Here is a 27806-nt window from a genome sequence, read left to right as displayed (position 1 = left end):
AAGACGGCCACGTAAGTGCCTTGTGGTTCTTTTCCGTTGTATTGCAAGTGGCAATAAACATGAGTTCTTGCAAGTAGGCTGCTGCGTACTTGAAGACACAACAGTGGCGACGAAGATGGGACTCTCATAGCGGATGATAACCGGGCCATGGCTGAAGCGCTGGTTGCGGCTCCAGTAGTTTGGGAAAAGCAGGCGTCTAGGCGGACTACCACAGCATGGCTTCCTTCGGCCGCTTCGAGCCGTTCACGAAGGAGGGAGACGAAGACTTCGAATCCTATGTATAACGCTTTGAACACTACATCCGTGCCACCCAGGTCAGCGACGACTTGAAGGTATCGGCTTTTGTGACGGCCATTGGAAAACACGCCTACCGCTAGTTGAAGAATTTGTTGGCCGCAGTGAAGCCCGAAGCCAAAACATACGACGAACTGGTCAGGGCGCTCAAAGGGCACTATTAACCGAAGCCCTTGGTTATAGCGGAAAGGTTCCGGTTCAACCGTAGGTCGCAGCAAGAAAACGAACCAGTTGCTACGTTTGCATTAGAACTGAAAAGGTTGGCTGCATCCTGTGAGTTCGGGCAATTCCTGGATTACGCTTTGCGGGATCGATTCGTCGCCGGTCTGAGAAACTAAACAGCAGAAGCCGAACTCCTCAAGAAGAGTACCCTGACGGTCCAAGCTGCTTACGACCTTGCCAAAAGCGGGGAACTCGCTCGCACCGAAACAAGGAAGATTCACCCTAAAGACCTTAGCGAGGTGAACCTGGTCCAGCAACCCCAACAAAGAAAACCCGAGGCCACCGCATGGACAAGACGGGCAGCGAGCAAGAACACGGAGCGGCAAGCCGAATCAACTGACTGTTTCCGTTGCGGATCAACGCATACCGCCGCAACCTGCCCCTTTCGCAAATATCGATGCCGTGCCTGCAAATAGGTGGGACTCCTGGCAAGGGTCTGCAGAACGACGCCACGTTCGGTACACGCCCTTGAAGAGAGCGCTGGTTTAGAAGGCTCCTGTGACTCGGACAGTATAAGTGATGAGGACAATATTTTGCTGAGCCATATTTTTTCATGTAACAGTACTGACGGTAGCTACATTGTGAAAGTTAGGGTGGCAGGTAGGAATGTCAAAATTCAAGTTGACACAGGAGCATCTGTGTCTAGCGTACCAGAAAAGATGTACCGGCAGTATTGGTCTGATTTACCTCTAGAAAGTTGTAGTTTACGGCTAAAAACGTACGGAAGTGTCCCGCTGGCAATTACAGGCAAGTTGACGGCGCGCGTGGAGCACAATGGCCAAACAGCGATCTTGCCTTTAATTGTAGTCCAAACACCACAAATGTGTGACACTTCGTTGTTGGGACGTAATTGGCTAGAGGCTTTAAAGCTGGATTGGACGAGCGTGTGTAATATCGGTCTTGATAAATCAGCCGCTGTCATCGAAAAATTTTCGGAAGTGTTTGAGCCGGCACTAGGACTGATAGCTGACACATCGGTGAACTTAGTGCTAAAAGACAGCAGTACGCCTGTTTTCTGCAAGCATCGACCTGTGCCATTTGCACTCAGGGACGCCGTAGCACAGGAATTGCATTCACTAGGGGAATCAGGAGTACTGGTGCCTGTACAGCAAAGCGATTGGGCTACGCCCCTAGTAGTCGTACCCAAGGCTAACAACAAAGTTTGCATATGCGGAGGCTACAACGTGACTGTAAACCGTTGTCTGAGAACCGTTTATTACCCTTTGCCAACGTTGGAAGATGTTTTTGTCACGCTGCACGGATGCAAATGTTTTACTGTTCTTGACCTTTCTACAGCGTACCAACAGTTGCAACTACACCCTGATTCGCAACCTTTGGTCACTGTGAACACCCACCTAGGCCTTTTTCGATACAATCGTATGCCGTACGGAATAGCAAGTGCTCCGTCTATTTTCCAAGCCGTGATGGATGACATGTTAAAGGGTTTAGACAGAGTTTCATTTTATCTTGATGCGTTAATAGCAGGAGAAACAATGGACGAATGCTATAATAAGGTCGAAGCTGTGCTGACACGGTTCAAGGAATGGTGTGAAATTGCGGAAGGAGAAATGCAAGTTTTTTGCGAAGGCGATGACCTATTTGGGTCACGTGATTGATGACAGAGGAATCCCTCCTTCAGAAGACAAGGTGCGCGCTATCAAAGAAGCACCAACGCCAAAAAACAAGAACGAGCTACGCGCCTATTTAGGCTTGTTAAATTTCTATGGTAAATTCGTACCGAACATGTCAACACAGCTTAAACCATTATGACTTGCTGGCTGAGAATGTTAAGTGGAAATGGACGGCTTCCGCAGAAAACCTTCAAAGAATCCAAGGGCTGGCTGCTCAGTGCATCCGTACTCACCTATTATGACCCTTCCAAGGAGCTAGGGTTGGTTTGCGACGCGTCTTCGTATGGTTTAGGCGCAGTCTTTTTTCACAAGGAAGGATCTGAATAAAGACCAGTCGCTTTTGCGCCTAAGACTCTGACTAAAACGGAGCAGGCGTACGCCCATATCAAAAAAGAAGCTCTGGCTGTCTTCTACGGGCTAAAGAAGTTTCACAAGTACCTTTTCGGGCGGAAATTTGGGATGTACTTCGACCATCAACCCTTAGTGGAGCTATTAGGACACGGTAAGTCAATTCCTGCTATGTCGGCGGCACGCGTGCAGCGTTGGGCCTTACAGATTGCTGCTTATGACTACAAATGGGTTTATCGCAAATCACGAGATATCGGCAACGCTGACGCACTTTCACGCCTGCTGCTTCCGAACACAGCCGGCGGGTGCACAGATGACGTGTGTGACGTGTACATAGGTTTTTCTACGCTGGACGAAGTCCCACTCTCGGCAGAAGACATTAGAGGGGAAACAAGCAAAGACAAGCTGTTATCACAGGTGTTGTTTTACACGCAGGTAGGCTGGCCTTCAATAGTGTCTGCTGACGCTTTGGCGCCATATTTTGTGCGACGAAGTGAGCTTTCTGTTGACAGAGAATGCGTGACGTGGGGAAATTGAGTGATAGTGCCAATGTCTCTTCGCGGAAAAGTGCTATCGTTGTTGCATGAAGGCTATCCTGGAATGGCACGTATGAAAATGCTGTCTAGAGGCCACGTGTGGTGGCCCCGCCTTACGCAACACGTTGAACAAGCAGTGAAAGAATGTGTCACATGCCAGTTGACCCAAAATGCGGCACCCAAAGTTCCTGTAATGTCATGGGGAGTGTGTAGGCGCCTATGGGAGCGTGTGTACCCAGATTTTGCTCATTGTGACCAGCATTGGTTTCTAGTGCTAGTTGACTCCTATTCAAAGTGGGTTGAAGTGTTTGTCATGAAGTCATCTAGTAGTGAAAAGACAATAGAGAAGCTGCGCACAGTATTTGCCGCGTACGGGTTACCGGAACAAGTGGTAACAGACAATGGCCCGCAGTTTACATCAGCACTTTTCGAGATATTGATGAGACGGAATGGCATTCGGCACACTAAATCGCCTCCTTATCACCCAGCATCGAATGACAGCGCGGAACGTTGTGTACAGACTTTGAAAAATCTTTTTAAGCAGGTCACGGACGAACAAAGAAATGGGCAGATGAAGTCTCTCCAGCACCGGATCGTCCAGTTCCTATTCGATTATAGGAACACGCCAACAGGGGTCACTGAAGACACACCGGCCCAGCTATTCTTATCGTGGAAACCTAGGACAATGTTGAGCCTTCTCCATCCGGATATCGAGCAAAGGATGAAATAAAAACTTAAGCGAACAAATCAGTTGGCAAATCAGTGACGAGGTGCGTGGAGGGACTTCGAGGAAGGAGAAGGCGTCCTTGTACAGGGTCTACGACCTGGGAAAGGGGGGTGGTTGAGCGGCAAGGTAAATAAGCGTGAATTCAAGCGCTTATGTGGTCGGGATAGGGAACGAGAGCGGTACGTTCATGTTGATAATCTGCGACCGCGAACATTTCAGGACTGCTTCCCGCAATCTGTTCATGCGCCATCTCCAAACCCGCCAGCATGTAGCCAAGACATTGTGTCTCGCACGTCTCAAACTGCACACCCTGTAAACGATGGCGGAGCGCGAGAGACGGTTCAGGCGCCGTCTCCAAACACCGAACCACCAGCATGTAGCCATGACATTGTCTCTCGCAGGTCTCTAGGTGCACACCCTGTAAACGATGTAAACGATGAAGGTGCGCAAAAGACGCCTGACACCGATCAAGCAGGCGAGAAGGCAGTAGCTACCGACAAACAGGCCACCCCTCCGGACCCATCGTCTGTAGGCGGGGAGTCCAGCGGTGGCGCATCGCCATCTTCCCAACAGGAGCTTCGACGCAGCACCAGGCGAAGACAACCGCCCGACCGCTACTAAGACCACGTAGGGGGGGGGGGTGGAGGGGAGGGAGTGTTGTCATTACCTCTTAGATAGAATCTGTAGTGGCACTCTGACATCACTGAAGTCTTTAACTGTGTACCTTAGATAGAGCGCACGTGCTTGTGTGTGTGTGTGTGTGTCTGTGATGTCACTGATTAGTGGCTCTGTGTAGCTCTATAAGACGGCCACGTAAGTGCCTTGTGGTTCTTTTCCGTTGTATTGCAAGTGGCAATAAACATGTGTTCTTGCAAGTAGGCTGCTGCGTACTTGAAGACACAACAGTGGCGACGAAGATGGGACTCTCATAGCGGATGATAACCGGGCCACGGCTGAAGCGCTGGTTGCGGCTCCAGTAGTTTGGGAAAAGCAGGCGTCTAGGCGGACTACCACAGCATGGCTTCCTTCGGCCGCTTCGAGCCGTTCACGAAGGAGGGAGACGAAGACTTCGAATCCTATGTATAACGCTTTGAACACTACATCCGTGCCACCCAGGTCAGCGACGACTTGAAGGTATCGGCTTTTGTGACGGCCATTTGAAAACACGCCTACCGCTAGTTGAAGAATTTGTTGGCCGCAGTGAAGCCCGAAGCCAAAACATACGACGAACTGGTCAGGGCGCTCAATGGGCACTATTCACCGAAGCCCTTGGTTATAGCGGGCAATCGTTGCGTTATCGTTTGCGTAGGTCATCTTACCCGCTATTGTGAGACCGCCGCGTTGCCATCGGCCACAGCTACAGAAGTTTCTCTTCTTGCTGGCTCACGTTATACTCCGACATGGACCTCCTCGCATAGTAATCAGCGATCATGGGGGACAGTTTACCGCGGACGTAGTTGAAGAGACCCTTCGTCTCTGTTCATGTAGCTTCCGCCATTCTACGCCCGACCATCCACAAACTAATGGTTTGGTCGAGCGCACAAACAGAACGCTTTCCAACATGCTGTCCATGTATGTCGATTCAGCACACAAGAATTGGAACAGTGTCTTGCCTTTCATTACCTATGCCTTCAATACCGCGAGACACGAGACTACTGGTTACTCACCATTTTTCCTTTTTTATGCTCGTCCGCCGCGCTACACCCTCGACACCATAGTTCCCTACTTCGCTCATGACAACGAATCAATTGATGAGATCCTCTGTCGAGCAGAAGAAGCGCGACGCCTCGCTAGGCTACGCACCCTGGCATCGCAGGACCGGTACAAGATGCGCTATGACGGGCGTCACCACCACGTTTACTTCAATCCTGGTGACCTTGTCTGGCTCTGGACGCCGTTGCGAAAGCGTGGCTTGTGCCAGGAGTTTCTCGCCCGCTACGTCAGCCCCTACGCTATTCTCGAGCGCCTCAGCGAAGTGAACTATCGCACTGCGCGTCTCAGGAGCAATGGACGACGCTCGGCCAAGGCTGAAGTGTGCCCATCCTTGACGCAGGAACGCTTCACAGTGATCAACACCTACAGACGCCACGGCCTTCCAGCGGCCACAGAGACTGACCTGCTGTTCCCGGTGTGTCCACACTTTCCTGCGCTGCGAAGCCTGCTGGAGTTTATAAGTTCCACGGGAATAGACACCCTATAAGCGCACGCTACAACGCTGGAAACTTTACTGAGGACTGCCACCTGTCGCGCATAGTGGAGTCTATTAGGCCACATCCTCCCTCTTTCTCTATCATCTTTCACTACCACTGCCTCTCCCCTGATGACGCTTCGCCGTGCTCCCTCACGGGTTGCAGAATCGAGCGTCCTTCCTTTATTTAGATCACTATCAAGGCTGAAGTGACACGTCGCGCGTCTGAGGCGTTACAATCCACGAGGTGACTGACTCGCCGGCGGGCTTCGTCTGCCAGCGGGGAAATGTCACGAGCTCTGTCATAACCACGGCTGCCGCGCAGACAACAAGGTGGAAGAAAAAAAGAGAACGACGTTGGGCAAGCTACCTCAGGATCGTTGGAAGCGCGCCTATCACCCAGATTAATCTGATTCTGCGTGAAACGCCTCGTGTGTAACAATATATATATATATATATATATATATATATATATATATATATATATATATATATATATATATATATATATATATATATATATATTGCTAAACGTAAGGGACCGCATTAGGTGACGTAGCCACTTCTGGCTCGTCGCCCACTTATTGGCACGATGAGCAGCAGATGCACTTCTGGTTTTGCTCCGGGTCTCAGAAGCTGAGTGCGCCAGCTGTAGTAGACGGCCCTGGAGATTCCCGTATTTCCACTTTTCCGCTGCGAGGGCTGCGACGACACCGCTGACTGCGTCTCTCGCTTTTCTTATTTGTCGGCGTGCCACTTCGTTGTTGCGTGATACCGGAACTGCACATGGCGCCTGGCCCGCCAGAAGCAGCAGGCGGGGAAGATTATTTGCGGGGCAGAGTTATAACTTTACGAACACCTTCCAGCTAGTGTAGATGTTCATAGATCTTATCGGCACTGTGAAATTTGCGTCGACCTTCGTTCATATTGTTCTCAGTTTTACGACGAAAGAAGTGTGCAAAGCCCTATCCCTAACCTTTTGTAATGGCTGTTCTTTAAGATCTATTTACCCGGTAGGCATATGCTTATTTTCATATCAGTTTATATAAAAAAGCTCCATATGATCATATAGGAGCTTGTAGGGCATATCAGGCATGTTTTCTTTTCGTTAATTTATAGCTTCGCATGATTCTTACTAAGCTACAGACAGCGTCAGCTCGAATCGCCTTAAATGTACTTGATTCCTTGCATCCATTGCTTGCACATCTTCAGTAAAGACATCAGGGCTCGCCTGTTGTCATCATTTAGGACGGAAGTCAGAGGTTTATGCGATATGCCGGGGAACGCTAGAAGCCTCATGTCTCGCATTTCATCTTTACATCGGTCCGTTTTCATAAATCGGCTTCCAACTTATCGAGTTCCATTATACTGGTTCGTTACGAACCCATCAGCTATTCAATATTCGGTGAACGCAGCAGTGGACGCTTACATCGGCACAGGCCACTGTCAGGTGTCATCAACATTTCGACTAGCGGCGGCCACAGCAAAGTGTTCATTTACATCTGCGCGAGCTTCGCCTTCAACGTGTGGCGACTGCCGCAAAGCACTCAACTATATCTACACGGAGTTCGCATGTGTTCCCCGTGCCCTGCCGCCCCATGTCAAGAACTAATCGTCCCAGCTCTGACAGGGACCTCTGCGGACAAACTGTGGTGCGGATCCTGATGAAGCGGCATGTGGAGTGTTCTCTCGCCTCCTTAGTACGTGGTGCAAATCAGAATGAGGAACTAAGGCTTTCTTAAACAAAAAGAATAATAAAAATGGCAGATAAAGAAATCTGCATGCCTCTGGGTGACAGAATGCCCCTGTGTTTTGGGAACTTCTGCATTATTACAGGAAATATTTAAATTCTCGTCCATGACATCGGTACCACTGGTAGACGAACGGGTCAGTGTGCGTAAGATCGTACTTCTTTCGTGGGCACGGTAGATTGCTAAACTAGCTTAAGCTGGCTGTAGCTCCAACAGTTCTTACGAGAAGGCTTAATAAAACTGTGGTATCCTTTAGCATCGTTTCAGCATATTAAAAACTCAGCACAACATGTTAACTTCAGTGCTCATTCGTATCGCTAAGCTTTTGCTAACCGTTGCTCTCAATAAAGAAAATGACAAGAACAACATTTTGGGTTCCAGGACTGAAAATCTCCGTTCAACATGAGTACTTACTGAACTCCCCAAACTGCCAGGTGGGAGTGTGGCATTACCCAGAGCGGGACTCTGGAGTTGTTTCGAAATAATGCCTTATCTTGGGTATTTGTTCTACACAGAGGACGCCATGCGGAGACCGACTGGCCTGATAAGTTCGCGAGGGCGTAGGAGCTAGTAAAGAAACTATTTAGTTTGGCTAGAGTGTTGCACGCTGACAGTGTACAGAAGTCACTAATCGTGTGAAAACGTGTCTGCAGAGGTTAGTTGCGTTCGACCGCACTGTCTCGCGGCCTGCTGATTATCCGAGGCCGTGAGCAAGCTGCCATCCCGGAGTTAGCGTGAATATGTGGTCCATAAAACCGCTAGATCCTTGTGTTCATCGCAACCAAGTGCTGGTTTTCGAGCTTTTGATTTTGAACGGAGAAAGGCGGCGTTCAACTGGCAGACAGACGTGAAGTGCAATTTGGAAAGCCTAAGCTGTGAGCGTCGCTAGCGCCTGTATGAAACGTGTGTGCAAAAGGTCATCTAGCACGTGCGAAGCGATTCCGAACGACAAAGTTGCGCATCTATTGCATGTGTAATGATTGATGCAAGTTCTTGAAAGTTACAAACTCAAATACTCAAGTATCAAGTTTACAACGCTACAGCTTAGGAATCAATAGGGATATAACAATCCCGTAAAGTGCAGCTAACGATACATTCAAGTGGGATAAATTGATGTAATATACACAGCTGCAATATACATTGCTAATTTGTGAGCATGACTTTTGCGAAAGCCTCGTAAACGTTGTAGTAATTTCACGTAAGCTGTAAAATAACAAGTAGGGAGCAAAAAAGATATACGACTTTGCTTTTGAGTCCTGTGAGCTAATCAGCTCAGAATGTTGCTGCTGCGTTATTCCAGACCGCTCGCCTAGGGCAATAGTGTCTTGAACACACACTACCATGTTAATGCACGAGAAGAAATGGGGTTAACCGAGGGGCCCGATTTTATTAGTCATATCATGAGAAGCCAACAAACACTGACACCAAGGACAACATAGGGGAAATTACTTGTGCTTAATAAATGAAATAAAGAAACTATTTATCGTTTCTTTATTTCATTTATTAAGCACAAGTAATTTCCCCTATGTTGTCCTTGGTGTCAGTGTTTGTTGGCTTCTCATGATACTACCATGTCAAGTAATTCAAACCGCGTATCCCCTCACCATGCAAACAAATTGCGTATTCCAAGAATGTATCACGAAAAAATCGTATACATCAAGCATTTCGTCAATATAATGGCGGGCTTGTGAGAGAAATGTTATTCATAGGTGGAGAGGTTAGCCGAGCAGGATACCTTGCATGATACTGGCAAGTCTAATACATAACAAAAGCTCAAAGGACGACAGAGAGGGGCAAAACGCGCGCGCATCCACTCGCACGAAAACGCTAAATGTGGCGGCAGTCAGCACCGTGAAAGAAACAAAGTGGAAAGTGGTACTACCGCAGAAAAATAGTACGTTATTTATTTTTGTGATGCAACCAAAGGTACAGAGAGAAAGTTGTTTCCGTTCGCTGCTGTATATTTCATTGAGAAGCTTGTTGTGTGAGATTGCAATGCTTCATTGATTGTTTCGAACATATGTACTTTACAGAATTGTGACATCTGCTTTTCGTGTAGAATTACGGATTACTAAACTTTGTGCTTCCATTTCTTATTAGCTTACCAAAATTTGGACATACCTTTTTTTTAAATATGCAAATTCCTAAGTGAAAATTCCGCATCATACACTCACTAGAATTTAATTTTCTGTCTCAATTGCGACAAATTTCAATCAAATCAGCAAGCGCCTTTTTCACAGCATTCCTGTGTTTTGATAAGGGAGATGTACTTCATTAAAACTTCTTTCTGGGCGAGTTGGTGCATACTTGACATGAAAACTGTTTACAGCGCAAACACATGCAACCACAAAGTATAAGGGACAGGACTCAACGCTTGTGTCCTGTCCCTTATACTTTGTGGTTGCATGTGTTTGCGCTGTAAACAGTTTTCATGTCAAGGGAGATGTAGTTCGCGCCGAGCTAAAGCTTCCTCTTAAAGGCAAGCGTAAACCCGGAAATCTCGTGACGTAAGCCCGTCATGGTGCCCGGAAAGCAAAAGCATTCTCGGCGTACCTGTCACACTGAATTTCTGATCTCCGATTACAGTGTCCTCCGAGGTCACTTTGGGAAGGTGCATCTGTGATGATGATGCATTGCTTCCAGCCACTGCTCGTTATTTTAGCCCCTGAGTATTCGTGGTGCGCGATAGGCAAGCATAAACAAATGCCTCTGTAACAAATGTGATGTATCGACAGAAGCTTAACTCGCTTCTAGCGCCTGTGCTGTCTGCAGGGACTAAGCATGAAAGACGAGCCCAGTAGAGCAGTTTATTGGCATTTTATTTCGTTTTAATGCGATAGATACTTTCTTCCCCCGACTTTGCAGTTTCTGGCCGTCTAGTGCCAACTTGTGTCACTTGACGTCACACTGTGTTACGAGGCCCAAGCCGAAGTACCAGAAAACAGGCTTATGCGTATAAGCCTTGTAAACGGACCAAGTATGCCCACCTCCGTTCTGCGCAGCAAAACAATAACTACGTATATAAAACAAAACATATACAGGGTGTCCTAAATATCATTTACCAAGATTCAAAAATATGCAAATGCCACGTAGCTGGACAAAACCAAGGGAATGCTGTTTGCCGTCGCTTGAAGATATTCAGATTATTTCTTGCTTTCCGCCTAATTAAATAATTCGTCTTAATTAGTTATTCAACTTCTCAAACATTATAATTGGATCAAAAGTGGTAATGAGAAAGTTGTAGACAGACACGAAAAACTCCCGATACAGCTTTCTGTTGCTAAACATGGGATACATAAAAGTGTTTTTCCGAGTGCGAAAGAAGCCCGCGAATACACGCAAGGTGCCTCGGTCGGCCAGTCGCGTGGTAGTTGCATGTGTGCAACAGCTCTGTTCACTGCGGAAATACGTCGCAACCACATGGACGCGATTTTCGAGTGACGGCAACAAGCGGCGGCAGCGAGCGACAGGTTTTCCCTTCGAGGAGAGCGATCCATCGCTATCATTTGTCGCGTCATCGGATTTTGGCCAGCCAGAAAATTTCGCCTGTCGCCCGGAAGTCAGCGCGGCGACTTCCTCCGGGGACAGTGGCATTGGCAAACAACATGGCAACAACCAGTCTGCCTGCTTCAATCTCACTTAACTCTTGCAACTTCCTCTGTACCGTGACAGCAAAAAATAAATCGTTAAATCAGCCATCGCTTCGTCTCATCTCAAGCTGAGGTCAAAGTATCGGCATTGTCGTTATTATTGAGATCAATTGTTTCTTTTCGCACTGCTAGGCCTCGGACACCACCGAGAGGCACGAAAATGTGTAATTTTGCTTACCACATGGGCACCACGGCATTTCACACTGGCGGTCTCGCGGCATGGAACGCATTTCTACTGGAGTTGAAGGCATATTAAAGGTTACTTTAATACAACCTCGCTAGAACGTGTCATCCTCGTACATGTGCGATTTCCTTACGTGCGCACGAATGTATTTACTCGTACTACAACGCAAATTTGTCGATAGCTCTTCCGTGATGCCGCGTCCATGTAATGTTATGGTTGCCGTGTAACGGCCCAGGCAAAAAGGATGCTCGAAAAACCCTGCTCAACCGAAACGCAGCTCACGGGAAAATGTGCTTGGATAAGGCAAGCCGTAGAGGCCTCCAGTGTTTGTCTCCCTGTGGCACAGATTTGTATCGAAGGCCCTTTGGAGTACTGAACACTGAAGCCGCCGTCTCGGCACATCTCCCGCCACAGTATCCATATTTGCTTTTTAACAAATCTGAGGATTTGCTGCGACGAACGAGAATCTGCAACGAAGCTAGAGCTAGGTGTTAGAGCTAGGTGTAATTGAGCCAGGACAGAGTGATTATACCTTGCCTCTTATCTTGGTTGAGGTCCCAGGAAAGGAGCCTCGACCGTTTATCGAATACCGCAAGCTCAATTTAATCACGAAGGACCAGACTTATCCAATACCGCATATCGAGTAAATGGTTGAGAGAGTGAGCAGTGCTAATTTCAGTTGTACGCTCGATTTAGTCAGAGGGTACTGGCAGGTTCCGTTGACCGAGAGGGCAAGCAGGCTTGCGCCGTTTATTTCCCCGATGGGAACCTTTCGACCGAAAATCCTAAGCTTTGGATTAAAGAAGGCGCCTTTTGTTTCTCTAGCCTTATGGACCACGTGTTAACGGGCAATGGAGGACTTTGCACTTCTGTATCTTGATGACATAGCAATCTTTCCTTCATCATGGGCGGCCCATATGCAACACTTGCGAACCGTGTTGTGTCGTCTATGACAGGCCAACTTGACTGTCAAGGCTCCCAAATGCCACTTATGGCGCGCGGAGGTAGGTTATCTAGGTCATGTAATAGGGCAAGACCATCGTCGGCCTTCAAATGCTAAACTGGCCGCAATAGACAACATTCCGCAACCACGCACCAAGCGGGGCAGCAGGTCATTCTTTGGTTTGGCAGCTTATTACCAAAGGTATATCCCGCGTTATTCCGAGATTGCAAGTTCTTTAAGAGATTCTCTCAGAAAAACAGAACCGAAAACGATAAAGGGAAATGACCAAAAAGGAAAGGCTTTTAGTATGCTGAAGAAAGCACTAACGAGTCAGCCAGTGTTGAACGCGCCAGACTACTCTAAGGTATTCATTGTTCAGTGTGATGTCGAAAATGAACACCCCGTGCTGTACGCCACTAGAAAGCTTTCAGTTCGTGAGGAGGCATACAGTGCATCAGAAAAGGAATGCGCTTGCGTAGTATGGGCAGTGCAGAAGCTAGCTTGCTATATCGCTGGTTCAAGTTTCACCATAGAGACTGACCACTGTCCCCTCACATTGCTGCAGTCCATGTCTACAAAACGTGGCCCTCTTTTGCACTGGAGCTTGGCTCTTCAACAGTACACCTTCGATATTCTCTACAAGAAGGATAAACTTAATGGCAATGCCAAGGGTCGTTGCCCCTAGTCTATCGAAAGCCTCATGCCCACTCTGGTTCCCGTGGCATTTTTACGTTATTTTTTTCATACGTTTTTTTTTATTATCGCGAAGTTGTAGTTGATTGTTCGTTGAATGTAGTAACCCCGCCTTAACGCTTTCAAGAAATGGCTGTTTTTAGCGTTCAGGGGGGGGAGGATGTACGAAAGGGATGAAAAAGCAATAGCAGGTTTGCTTTTTATTTTGTAAAGCCTGGTGTATCTTGGGGCAGGGTGGCCTTCTGCTCGCGTTCTTTGGGGTCGTGGGTCCGGCACTGTTCTGGGGTGATTGCTTGCCCAAACAGGAGACGAAAAGTGGCGGGACCGTTTTGCTAGTCCAGTTTCACCGAACCGGACCAGGGAGAAGAGGCACAAGAGCGCCATGAGGACTGATGAACGACTCCCAGGAACCTACCACCTACGAACCAAGGGTTCCTCACCCCTGAGAGAAATTCCGCTGATGAAACGCCTATCCCTCGGCCAGTGGCTGCTGGCCCCTACGCGTCGGGATCTTCTTCCCCCGTCGGAGGTGCTGTTACGGTTGGCGTGTAACAGCCCGGGCAACAAGGATGCTTGAAAGACCCTGCTCAACCGATACGGAGGATGGAATCCTGATTTGCCATTGTTCTCTCGTGTGGTTGCAAGTCTAGCAGGCGCCCCGCAGTGATGACAGGCCCCGTTGTGTGTGCGACCAAGGGAGAACCTTTTCCACGAACCGTCCAACTCTAGGGGAGAACGCTTTCCGCGAGCCAAACAGGACCAGTGGGTTGCCGCCGGAGGAGGCAAGCCCGCGCCAACTCACCTGGGTGAAGGGATCCGCCGCCTATCCCCGACCAGACTCAGTGCATGTCACGTGACGTTGACGTGAGCAAGATCCCGCCTACAATTTTAGTGGGCCTGTTTAAGGGGCCCCGCATTGTACTTTTTCGGTTGATTCATTCTCTTCTTCTTATCCTTCCCCGACCATTGAATAAACAGTGCAAGTGTTGCACCAGAATTCGTCTGGTCCTTGCCTGGTCGCCATGGTCTACCGGACGCCTGCAGCCCGCCGACAACGCCACGCTACCCAATAATAATAATAATAATAATAATAATAAGTAACGCCGGTCGAGGTTCGAAAAACGGCGTCGCAACAGTGGTCACTGTACCGCACGACGCGACAGCGCGACAGGGTCTGCCTGTCGCGTAGCTCGTCTCTGTGCATGTGGTTGCTGCTTTACGCAATGAAACGACAAACACTACCGTCATATGCGCACTGCAATAATCAACTTCGATTGTTTTTGCACAGTTTTCCCAGTGTTCCCTCAGCATTTTATGATAATGATATACAGGGAATCCCAGCTAACATTAGCCAGAGATCGAAAATATGCAGATGCCACTTAGTTGACAGAAACAAGGTAATGTTGTTTTCCGTCCCTTCGAGATACTCAAAATAATTTTTTATTTCCTCGTAATTAGATAATTAGTCTAAATTTTCAATCAACTTCTCAAATATTATAGGTACATTAAAAGTGTCAATGAGAAAATTGTAAAGCGACATGAAAAGTTCCGATACCGCTTTCTGTCGCCCAACGCCAGAGCACAGAACGGAGAATCTTGCAGATGCGCTTGACATGACCCCAATACGGGGGCACGTTGCCGAAGAGGTATGGCAACGCAGTTGGGATAATGCCGTTCCGGGTGCAATCGGCATGAAATCTAGTGCGTCACGTAGTTGTGACGATGTGGGTGACAAACAAGTCGATGCTGCGATGTGAACTTGAACACAAGAAAGACGGGCCTGATGTAGAAGAAATATGGCTTAGAAGTACTTTCTGTGGGCCTAGTTGGTGCGTACTTGACAATTTTTTTTGAAGCGCAAACCAGAGACATGGCACAAAAGGAGGGTCATATAGAGGACAGGTGCTACATTCAACTGGTTATTCGACAACGTCGACATGAAATATATATGACACGGCACATGCGCAGACCCATTTATGGAAAATTACAGGATATGAATATAGAACAATAAATGTCTAATTCACATGCGCATCGTGGTATGCAAACTCTTTTGTATACAGGCTTAACGAAGGCTCACTGATGCAGCCTTCGCCCCTCTTGTTTAGGTGGTGTGCTTCCAGTATCAAGCGCATCTGCTCACTGTGGCTTTTATCTAGAATATCTGCGTCACGAAATAATGCCTCACATCATTCGCAAGAGTTCACGTGTTCCGCCAAATGCGTTGTTTCCGTCTTTTTAATATTCAAGGCGTGCTCTCTAAATCTGCCATTTACACAACTTCCTGTTTGTCCGATATAGCTTTTGCCACAAGTGAAAGGAATGTCATAGACAAATCCGCTGGTGCAGTTTAAAGAGGGCCAGCAGTGCTTCTTTCGGAACCTCACCTTGTTTTGCCGCTTGTAGCGCTGCGAGGTCAAAGACGGTCAAGTTTGTTGCGGGCAGAGAAAAGCACTCCAACGTCGTGCCTATTCGCGACCTTCTTGAAAATATGCGAGACATTATACATGTAGGGAATTACTTCAAGCGCACGCTTTTTCCCGTACATTATTATTGTCTTTCTTTTGTATTTGCTTAACCTTCTGAAACGGACCCTCAGCATTTGCAGTGATTGATGGCTGTTGACGGGTAACCTGCTACCAGCAGTTTTGTCACCTGCGCTTGAAAGCTTTCTTGCATCTTGTGGTAGCACGATTTCTATAGCGAATACTCAAGACAAAGAGATGCTGTCGCTGTCTTAGAGTGAGACGAATCAAAAGGTAGGATTGCCTTCCTAGCCCGAGGCCCACCAGACCAGCAAACATGTCCCCTGGAAAAACTAAAATGAATATATAGAAACGGTAGGTATTTAAGAATGGGAAGTTCTTGTGTGAAGGTCGGTTAAAATATTGCTACACGCGTGTGATATTTGCTTGTTTGAAGGAGGCGCAAGCGCCATCACTCGAGAACAGGGGAGGAAGAACGAACTGGGCTCGTGCTCTGAATCCAACCGGCCAGCGCTGCAACCGTTGTTGTAAATACAACCTGTAAATAGTTGCTCGTCTTACTGACTCGTCCTTTGCGTAACATTGTGGTAGAGGTGGAACGTTCCCCGTCCTCACCACGGAGCTACTAAGCGGCCGCACCGTCCTCTTCTCAGCCATGACTTCCGATAGAACCACCCCGTCGCTACCTACACCTGCAGCGCCAACCACAACGTACGTTACGGTGCCTAGTCTCCATTATCCTGGGACATTCTCCGCCCAAAATGACGTTGACGTCAACGACTGGCTTAGCATGTATGAGCGTGTCAGCCTATGCCACTACTGGGACCCTACCATCATGCTTGCCGATGTGAGCTTTTATCTTAACGGGACACTGCGTTTTTGGTTTCGCACCCATAAGATCAAGCTCTCCAGCTGGGGCATTTTCAAAGAATGGCTTTGCTACCTATTTGGCAACCCGTCAGGTCGCCAAGAGGCTGCGCGAGAAGAGCTTGCCACCCATGTCCAGACGTTGACCGAATCATATGTCTTCTACATACAGGAAGTGCTCGCGCTTTGCCAGAACGTCGACAAGCACATGACCGAGATTGACAAGGTGGGCCATATCCTAAAAGTCATCCCGAAGACGCCTTCAGTTTGCGCTTCTATAACGACGTTTCTACCGTCGACGCCATCGTCAAAGAATGCCGCCGCTTCGAGGTAACCAAAAGCCGCCGCGTCGTCCCACAGTTTTCCCGCCTCTCAAATACCCCCTGCCACGTCCTCTTGCTCCACTCTCACCGCCACACGACCATTTCAAGGGGGCGTCACACGTATCGTTCGCCGTGAGATTAAAGTAGCGAGTCCGGCCCCCCTTCATCCATGACGCCGTGACGGTACCTTTGACCAAGCGGTCCCCACTATTTCCGTTATTCACGCAGTTGTGCGGCAAGAAATTGCAAACCTTGGCACCCTACCACCTGCTCTTTCTCACGACCTAATTCGGCACCCATTCCCATGCCCACAACCTGTAATGACCAGTATTTTGCTCCCAGACCACGTAATCCTGCTGAATGGCGAAGTCCAGTCGAGAAACCGATCTGCTTCCGCTGCCACCGCGTTGGTCATGTATCCCGCCACTGCCGCACCACCTGAATGCCGCCGTACTGCAGCTCATTCCCTGCCCCTCACCCATACGCCGACGCTCGACGTTATTCACCTCGCCGTATGTACCCAACGTCTGATGCCCCTGACAGCCGCTCCTCCGTGCGATCGCCGTCGCCTCAACGCCGTCGCTCTCCGTCACCCCAGCCTCGCCGCTTTTCCTCGCCAAACCGACGGACGGAAAACTAGGCCATGCAACTCTTGTAGGGAGTGCTGCATCACGTTCGTCTTGTCCAAATCCTCCGTTGACGCTCCTCACCAACACGAACCTAATTGAAGTAGACCTAGATTAAGTTCCGTTGACGGCATTAACTTATAGTGTCATCCAAGTGTCCATGATGAGCGTTAACGTATGTTGTCGCCCCAAAACAGTTCTTACGTCTGCCATCACTCGAGCCGTGCGCGTCGCCAATGGCGCCACTGTTGCCGTCAGGGGTATGTGCACTGCTCGCATAGGAATTACTGGCCGCCAAGTTCCAGTCCTGTTCACCGGCTTACCAGTTGCCCTCATGACCTAATCTTCCGGCTCGACTTTCTGACGACGCATTCTGCCCTCATCGACTATTTCACCGGTACGCTGTGCCTCGAGCTCCTTCTTCTTTCAGACGTTCGCCCCGAACAACCGAACACCCTCTGTACTACAGCGTTTGTTCGATGACCTCCAAAAAACCTAACCTTCGTCGAATTGGCCTCAACTGCAACCGTGCCCGATGACGAATATGTCGTAGCACCTATTCGTGATGGCCTCCTGGCGCGCGACATCTCAATGCCACACTCCGTCGTAACCCTTGCCGCTAATCGGATGTGTACCCGTTATCAATTTTGGCTCGAGGAAGCAAGTGTTACCTGAAGGCATAGCGGTGGCCACGTTCCGGTCAATGACAGACGATCAAGTCACTGCTTTCGCAGTCGACGCGTCTCCAGATCCTCCTGATTACCCGCAGGATGCCTTGAACCTCGGTGACCCATTACGTCCAATGGTCGCTTCGGACCTCGCACCTGACCAAGCAGCCGCCCTATATCGCCTTTTGCTTTCCTAGCACGACATATTTGACCGTGACAATCGACCAGTTGGTCAGACATCCCTTGTTCAGCATCGGATAAACACTGGTGATGCTGTGCCCATTCACCGCCGACCGTATCGCGTGTGCACGGCAGAACGGCAAGTTATTCAGCAGGAAGTAAACAAGATGCTCGCCAGAAGCATTGTTGAGTCCTCGTCGAGTCCTTGGGCGTCGCCGGTCGTGCTTGTCAAAAAGAAAGATGGCACGTGGCGTTTCTGTGTTGATAACCGCCGCCTAAACCAAATTGCTAAAGAGGTCGTTTACCCATTACGACGAATCGACGACGCTCTTGATTGTGTTCACGATGCCAAATGCTTTTCGTCCATCGACCTTCGATCTGGATATTGGCGGATTTCAGTTGATAAGCAAGACCAAGAAAAGACCGCTTTTGTCACTCTAGATAGCCTCTACCAATTCAAGGTTATGCCGTTCGGTTTATGCAATGCCCCCGCCACGTTCGAACGGATGATCGACTCTCTGCTTCGAGGTTTCAAATGGTCAACTTGCCTTTGTTACCTCGACGACGTTTTTGTGTTTTCTGCTAAATTTGAGACGCACCTTGAGCGCGTCGCAGCTATCCTTGACGTCTTCCTCAAGGTAGCGCTCCAATTAAACTCATCGAAGTGCCACTTCGGGCGCCAACAGATTACAGTGCTAGGGCATCTCGTCGATGCTTCCGGTGTACAACCCGACCCGGAGAAGGTTCGAGCAGTAACGGCTTTTCCTGCGCCTCAGTCTGTCATAGACGTCCGGATTATTGTGGAGCTCTGTTCTTATTTCCGAGGATTCGTGAAAGGTTTCGCAGCAATCGCTCGACCACTCACGGAACTTTTGAAGAAAGACGTGCCTTTTACGTGGGATTCCCCTCAGGCTGCCGCATTTTCACGCCTTATCACGATTCTCACCAATCCACCGGTCTTGGCCCACTTTGACCCGTCCGCCCGTACAGGGGTCCGAACCGATGCCAGTGGTTATGGGATCGGCGCCGTCTTATCGCAACGCCAACATGGACACGATCGCGTTATGGACTACCCTAGCCGGCTCCTGACAACTGCAGAGCGCAACTATTCGATTACCGAGCGCGAATGACTTGCTCTCGTCTGGGCTCTTCCAAAGTTCCGCCCATATTTATATGGCAGGCCCTTCTCAGTAATCACAGATCATCATGCGCTCTGTTGGCTTTCGTCGCTCAAGGATCCTACTGGCCGGCTTGGTCGTTGGGCCCTCTGACTACAAGAATATCCCTACACAGTGACTCACAAGTGACTTACAATTTTTCCACTGCCCCATGTCGCCGACATGTCGTCCTTGAGTATCATCATTGACCGCCTGGAATCGTCACTTGCCGACAGTTCCCTTCACTTATTCACACTTCAAGATGGCGTAGTCTACCGTCACAACGCTCACCCCAAGGGTCCTGCATTACTCCTTGTGATCCCTGAACACCTTCGCTCGGCTGTTCTCCACGAACTTCACGACCTCCCCACTGCCGGTCATCTGGGTGTGTCACGTACCTACGACTGGATCCGCCGAAGGTTCTTTTGGCCAGGGCTTGCTTCCTCCGTTCGATGATACGTAGCTGAGTGTGAGAAATGCCAGCGACGCAAGACACCACCGACGCTCCCTGCTGGATACCTTCTAGCACTCGACATTCCCGCGAAACCATTCTTTCGGGTTGGTTTGGACTTGGCCCTTTTCCTCTTTCTACCTCTGGGAACAGGTGGATCGCTGTGGCCACGGATTACGCCACCCGCTACGCTATCACCTGAGCGCTTCCTACAAGCTGCGCCACAGATGTCGCCGATTTTCTTCTACGCAACATGCAGCTCAGCGACAACTTCTCACAGACCGTGCCCGGACATTCCTATCCAAAGTTTTCGCGGACATCCTGCAGTCCTGTGCCACGAGTCACAAGCTATCCACATCATACCATCCGCAAACGAATGACCTCACGGAGCGTCTCAATCGCACTTTCACAGACATGCTCGCAAAATAACTCTCTTCATACCACACTGACTGGGACCTCGCTCTACCGTTTGTCATATTTGCTTATAATTCGTCGCGCCACGACACAGCCGGTAATTCCTCCATTCTTCCTTCTGTTTGGCCGAGAACCAACACTGCCCCTCGGCACAAGCCTCCCTGTTCACGCGGCACCGACCAGTGAATATGCACTTGACGCCATCGCCCGCTGTACCCACGCAAGGAAAATTGCCCGTGACCGCCGTCTGAAATCCCAACAGTGTCAAAGGCGTTTGTACGACCGGCGACACCAAGACGTGCACTTCCCGCCTGGTTCTTTTGTGCCTCTATTGTCTCTGTCTCGTTAAACAGGCCCATAACGAGTGCTTCGTGCCGTGACTCCCGTCACCTACGAGATAGCCCCTGACGCCCCATGTCCTTCCCAGTCCAGTGATATCGTGCACGTTACACGACTGAAGCAGTATCACCCTCCCAGTGATGACATTTAGACGCTCAGGGACGTCGCTTCTGCCGCCAGAGGATTATGCTACACTCGTGGGGTATTTGATTGTTTGAACGAGGCGCGTGGGCGCCATCACTCGAGAAAAGAGGAGGAAGAATGAACTGGGCTCGCGCTGTGAATCTAACCAGTCAGTGCTGCAACCGCTGTTGTAAATATAACCTGTGAATATTTGCTCGTCTTACTGACTCGTCCTTCGCGTAACAATATGTAAAATCACTCCTACTTGGTGCTCGTACAGGCCTCCCTGCCTGTGGCTTTAGCAATAATAAAAAAAATGTCAACAAATCTAAAAACGTCCCGAAAACGTCCCGAAGGTCCCGAAAAGGCACGACGTTGGAGTGCTTCTCTCTGCCCCCCACAAACTTTACCGCCTTTGCCCTCGCATAGCTACAACAGGCGAAACAAGGCGAGGTTGCCGAAAGAAGCACCGCTGGCCCTATATAAACTGCGCTAGCGGAGTTGTCTGTGATATTCCTTTGACCTGTGGCAAAAGCTATATCAGACAAACAGGAACGTGTGTGAATGACAGATTTAGAGAGCACGCCTTGAATATTAAGAAGACGGAAAGAATTAATTTGGCCGATCACGTGAACTCTTGCGAAGGATGTGAGGCACTATTATATTGTGAAGCAAAAATTCCAGGTAAAAGCCACAGTGACCAGGCCCGCTTGATATTGGAAGCACATCACATAAAAAAGAGGGGCGAATGTTGCATCAGTGAGCCTTCGTTAAGTCTGCACACAAAGGAGTTTGCATACCTCGATGCGCATATGAATTAGGCATTTCTTGTTGATATTGTCACGTGGTAGTGACGGTGAAGAAAGCAGCAATACGGTCGAATACAAAACTAGCTGTCATTGGGCGGACCTGTGCCCACAAAAACAGGCTACACTTATAGCACAACGATAGCGGCGAACACGGTCGGCGATCGTCGGAAATCTGATCAGCGGGTCAAGCGCGTCAGCTTTTATAGAGCAGTCGTCGAATGTTCCAGACTAATCGTTCGGACCCGCGTGCCTTCCACAAAGTTCTACACCATTCGCGTCAGGTGATAACATAAGGTTCGGCGACAACAGACAGCGGATAGAAGCATCGATAACTTTCCAGAAACTTCGGATACATGCAGGCGCGTCCCACGCTGTGCGATTACATTTGTTAGGCGGCGAAACGTGGTTGCCCTATAAAGATAAGTAAACGTGTCAATACCCCCCTCTTAAATAGCATCGTCCCGATGCTACAAATATAAGAGAGCGAAACACAAAAGGACACTTATTAAACATAAGTAACAAAACAACGAAAAGAAACAAAGTCCAAAGGTCAGTTACGCGAACCCCTAAAGTTCATTAACGCTGGTAGTACGGCTTGAGTCGCACAACGTGGACTATTTCAGGTCGTGAGCGGCGCCGCTGTGATAGCGAAATGCCGTCTGGCACGACCTCATAGTCCAGTGCGCCAATACGTCGGATGATCTTGTACGGTCCGAAATAGCGACGCAAAAGCTTCTCGCTCAGTCCTCGTCTGCGTATAGGGGTCCAAACCCAAACACGGTCACCGGGCTGGTACTTTCACATTCGGCAAGTGAGGTAAAAGAGAAACTAACCTATATGTACATACAAGACGATATGTAAATGAAACACACATCTGCCATATACCTGCCAATAGCAATATATATATATATATATATATATATATATATATATATATATATATATATATATATATATATAGAGAGAGAGAGAGAGAGAGAGAGAGAGAGAGAGAGAGAGAGGGGGGGAGGGAGGGAGGGAGGGAGAGAGATGATGAAGCGTCGTCGGAGGTTGTAGTGTCGGCTGTCGATCCTCTGTTGGTTCTTGATCCGTAGGCGGGCGAGCTGTCGGGCTTCTTAGGCGAGCTGGAGATAGCTAGCGACGTCAACATTCTCTTCGTCAGTGACTTGGGGCAGCATGGCGTCGAGCGTCGTCGTCGGGTTCCTGCCGTAAACCAGCTTAAACGCGTTATCTGTGTTGTTTCTTGAACCGCCGTGTTGTAAGCGAATGTTACGTACGGCAGGACCGCATCCCACGTCTTGTGCTCGACGTCGAAGTACATTGCTAGCATGTCGGCGAGCGTCTTGTTCAGGCGCTCTGTGAGACTATTCGTCTGCGGATGTTAGGCAGTTGTCCTCCTGTGACTTGTCTGGCTGTATTGCAGAATGGCTTGCGTGAGCTCTGCTGTCAATATTTCAATTATTTATTTACTCTCAGGGCCGTGTGGCGTTACAGAGAAGAGTGGGTATACAAGAATACAAGAATGCAACTGGGTATACAAGAATACATTTGTAGTAGCCAGGTTAATGGAGATGATCATATAAATTAGACTTGAAGGCTTCGGGTACTGCGATGGACACGACGGAGGCAGGAAGGTGGTTCCAGTCCGCGCTTGTCTTCGGAACAAACGAATCAAAATAAAGATTAGTCCTGCAGCTTGGCACGCCAACTTTGAACCGGTGGTCCATGCGGAATGAAAAGTAAGTGGGAGGAATAGAAAGTGATTGCTTTAGAGTGTCATTGGTGAAATATATTTTGTGAAAGAGGCATAAACTAGAAATACGATGGCGTAAGGAAAGGTCAGGAAGATCCAATATTTGCTTCATAAGCGTAACACTAGCTGAACGAGAATAATTAGAACGTATAAAACAAACAGAACGATTTTGGATCTATTCGAGGACTTCTATGAGCGATTTGGTGTGGGGATCCCGAACAGAAGAGGCATACTCTAGTTTCGGGCGCACAAGAGTATTATACCGAAGTAGTTTTAGGGACGCAGGACCCAGGGAAATATTACGGCCAAGGAAACCAAGTGTGCAGTTAGCATTATTAGTGATATGTGCAACGTGCGTTTTCCATGATAGGTTGGCAGTAATGTATACGCCAAGACACTTATAATCAGAGACTGAAGTTAAAGAAGAGTTGTTAAGGAAGTAGGTGCATGAAGACTGGTTAGGCGTCCGCGTTATTCTCATTACTTTGCCATTACTAATATTTAGTTTCATAGACCAGGTGTGACACCAAGTGGAGATGTTATGCAGATCAGATTGAAGAGTGGCTGCATCAGAAGGTTTAGATATTTGTTTATATAATACGCAGTCATCAGCGTAGAGTCTAATTTGTGAGTCGATGAAATCAGGAAGGTCGTTAGTATAAATTATGAAAAACAGAGGACCTAGTACGCAGCCTTGGGGAGCTCCTGATGTTACGGGGCATACAGGCGAGTCACACTCATTAAATAAAAGGTACTAGGTACGGCCCTGCAAAAAGCACTCGATCCACTTCATCAAATTAGTCTCAAGATTTAGTTTACTCAACATGAAAAGTAGTAGCTGATGTTACACAGTGTCAAATGCCTTCGCAAAATCTAAAGAAAATGCAATCCCGAAATGATGAACAATCCAATATGGAAAACAAATCATTGGTAAACGCGACCAGTTGAGTTTCGCAGGAGTGGTGTTTGCTAAAACCATGCTGATTAGGTGTGAAGAAACGGTTCGATTCGAGATGCGACATTTCAAGCAGCTTGCATGGAATTGATGTTAATGAGATAGGCCTGTAGTTGTGGGGGCTATGAACATCACCAGATTTATGCACCGGAACCACCTTTCCCACCTTCCAGTCGTCCGGCAACGGGGCGCTCTGCAATGACTGCGAGAAGACATACGACAGTATAATCGATAAATAAGACTGGGTGAATTTAAAGACTTGTAGTTAATACCATCGTTACCAGGTGACAATTAAAGCTTCGCAACTTTAATGAATTTAGAAATGCCTACCCAGTCGATAAGGATAGGGTCCATTTGAAAGAAGTCAAGTGCAGAAATAATAGGAACGGTTATTGGTGCAACATGTGAAAAAGATGATGAAAATGTGTCATTGAGTGAAATACAGCACTGTTTATTTGAGACAAATAATCCTCGATCGTTCTTCAAGCGAACTTCATCATATTCGCGCATGCCGATAACATTCCAAAAGTTGCGTGGATTTGAAGTACGTAAAGAAGGAAGGGTTGAATGAAAATATATATAAATGTATTCATTTACTCATATCCGGTACTTTTTCCATAAACGCATCTGCGCATGTGCCTGTGTCATATCTATTTCATGTCGACGTTGTCGAATAAACAGTTGAAAGTAGCGCCTGTCCTGTGTATGACCTTCTTTTGTGCCGTGTCTCTTGTTTGCGCTTGAAGAACATTTGTCAGCCCATAAGCCAGTCACTTCTGGTTGGTCTCTATGCAGCTGTGTCTACTAAAGGTTCCACTTCGAGTCTCGAGGCTTTCAAGCAGCGAGTAAGTTTACGTCGGTGAAATCGGAAAACGACCGCAAACTATTTGCCGTCACATTTATTTACGCAAGGCTAGTAGCGCACGCCGGCTATTTCTTGTCGGTGTGACCATGCGACAGAGTCAGAACACTAAGTTTCTCGATAGCTGTGGCGAGATAAGTGTAATGTATTGTGTGTAATTAGGCTGCGATATAGAATATAACTCTGCACTTCACACGTTATGCGGGGTAGACACAAACCTTCTGTCCATGTACATGCCAGTCCACATCCTCATATCTGTCGCAGCAGAGGGCGACAAAGGCATCGCTGCAATTCTTAAGAACGAATCTGTGCAAGAGCACCTACCGTTATTGAGGACAATTGTGGCCTCTGCGCTGTGATCATGCGCGGTGATTGTCAACGGCCCTAATGGTGTAGCTGCGCGCTGGGGTGACTTCTCATATTTCTACCTTCCCCCTCCCCCACTGAAGCGTAGAAAATCGAATTTTTCGTTCTGATTAACCTCTCTGACCTTTTCTTTTTTTCGTGTCTTTTTCTGTACAAATTCATTTTGCAGCGCTAGAAATGCATTCAGCAGCTCAGCGCGCATATATTGGACACGTAAAGTAATAATTAGACCCGTGATGCTTACACAACTCTTACGATGGGCCAGCTATTTCTTGAGGTGTCTTTCGCATGATTCGCCCCCCTCCCCTCCCCCCCTACACACGCTATGTTCTCCAGTCGATAAGTCCTCATTCCTAGCCTAGGCGGCCTTCGAATGCCTTCCTTCAAAGACAACATCCGCGTGTGTTCTACTGAACTTACTAAGTTCCCTCCGCGAGTTCCTTACGCAGTATTAAAAACCCGCTCCAGACAACGAAGGTTCTCTGGGAACCAACTGACCGTCTACAAAAATGGAAAATCCTGACCGCTGTTGCGCGACAAGAGCCATTACGGCTGTCTTTGCCACACGGCGTTTAAAGCAACGAAAGTGATGAAGCTGCTCTAAAGCACAGTGGTCCACTCTTCTCGTCACTAAATGCGACACGCCAAGTCGCAACAAAAAGAGGCATATTCTAAAAGAAGGCACAAGGGATCTAACGAAAAAGAAAAGATACTCTGGAGCAAGAGCATGACGCCTGTATGAACCGCACCTTACGCCCTCTTGAGAAGTAATGTCTGCGGGCAACGCAAGTCGGTGTAGCGCGTGAGTGCCATAACTCTGGAGCTTACAGATCCGAAAGGAAATAGCAAATTAAGGACTGATGCCCCGCAAGCTGTTTCATTTGTCCAGAAGACGCCGAAAGCGCCCTCTTGGCGTGGAAGCTCTACTCGAGCTGTTTGTCTACAAGAAGATTAAAAGTGTTTCAACGGTCTGTCGTCGTGAAGAAGCCCTCGGGTACTAAAAAATAGCTTTTACTGCGCTCTTGCACCACTTCCATTGCTGTCTTTTTTTTTCGTTTTATTTCCTCAACTGCGACAATATTCGGACTTTTCCCACTAGCCTAAAATCTTAGCTGGAAAAGAAATAGTAAAGAAAATAAAAATGTAGATTTAGCTGTATAGAAATAAATCCTGTCACAATTGTTTAGAAAAAAAGAAACATTATGCATGATTATCATTTTTACGATTTTCGGGATTTTTTAAATATAGCCTGTAGCAGATAGGATCATTCTTGTCACTGAGCTGGATTAGTCGAAGAGACGGACGTTATTAGAACAATAAATAGAAACGAAAATCCAACTAATTAACAAACATTCACTAATTAACTTCCGGATTAATTACTTTAAGGGACATGTTGCAGCTTTCGAAGTCGCCGTTGGAGCTTTCGTCGTATCGCTCGGTTGCACGGGACAACTGTGTGGGCAAAGTGATGGAGAGGATGATGCTCAGACGCCTGGTGTGGTACCTAGAATACCACAACGTCTATACAGTTGCCATGACGGGCTTCCGACGTAGCCGCTCATCGACTGATAATGCCGTCGACCTGCTTGCCTACGTTCAGTACCAAGAAGGATGTAAACGTCCTTGCGCCTCCTTGTTCCTCGAGGTCGAAAGGGCGTACGAGAACGTTAGACATGAAGCCATCCTCACCACTCTCGAAAAGATAGGCCTCGGCGGTCGGGTGGTTCCATGGATACACAGCTCGCTATGCGCTTTTTCTTTGTAGGCACCGAGGACGGCCACACTTCTTCACATTACGCCTTGCGGCATCCCCCAGCGCGGCGTACTTAGCGCTACGTTGTTTAACCTCCCACTGATCGGTCTCCTTGAACACCTTCCAAGCACAGTTAAATTATCAATGTGCGCGGACGACATAAATGCGTTTGGGCGTCTGGAGTGACACACTTACAGGTGCACACAAGGCTCCAAAAAACTGCCACTCAAACTACACTTTAACTACACAATCGACGCCTAGAGATTTCATCTTATACATGCGCACTTGTGACATTTACGCGTAAGCCCATGAAGCACTACAGCGTATTTAGTCAATGGGCAGATCATACATTATGCTCGGTCATACAAATTCTTGGGTGTCCTAATTGACAGAGACATCTCATGGAGCCCCCCTTCATTGTACATTAAGGAGCGGTTGACAGGCATAAGTCACTTTATGAAGATCTTCGCTGGAAATGCCTGGGAAATGTTCACAAGCGCTATGCTGCAA

The 27806-nt window shown here is 48.2% G+C and overlaps 1 long non-coding RNA gene and 1 pseudogene across 1 annotated transcript in view; both read left to right on the top strand.

The window, feature by feature from the left end:
* LOC142589519 (uncharacterized) overlaps positions 1–27806 on the top strand; it is a 580475-nt gene that overhangs the window by 27762 nt on the left and 524907 nt on the right. The window lies entirely within an intron of this gene.
* On the top strand, positions 216–2959 carry LOC142590730 (uncharacterized; annotated as a pseudogene).

The sequence above is a fragment of the Dermacentor variabilis genome, chromosome 8, assembly GCF_050947875.1.
Source record: "Dermacentor variabilis isolate Ectoservices chromosome 8, ASM5094787v1, whole genome shotgun sequence".
Classification (NCBI taxonomy): domain Eukaryota; kingdom Metazoa; phylum Arthropoda; class Arachnida; order Ixodida; family Ixodidae; genus Dermacentor; species Dermacentor variabilis.
This window is presented reverse-complemented; position numbering and strand designations above follow the sequence as displayed.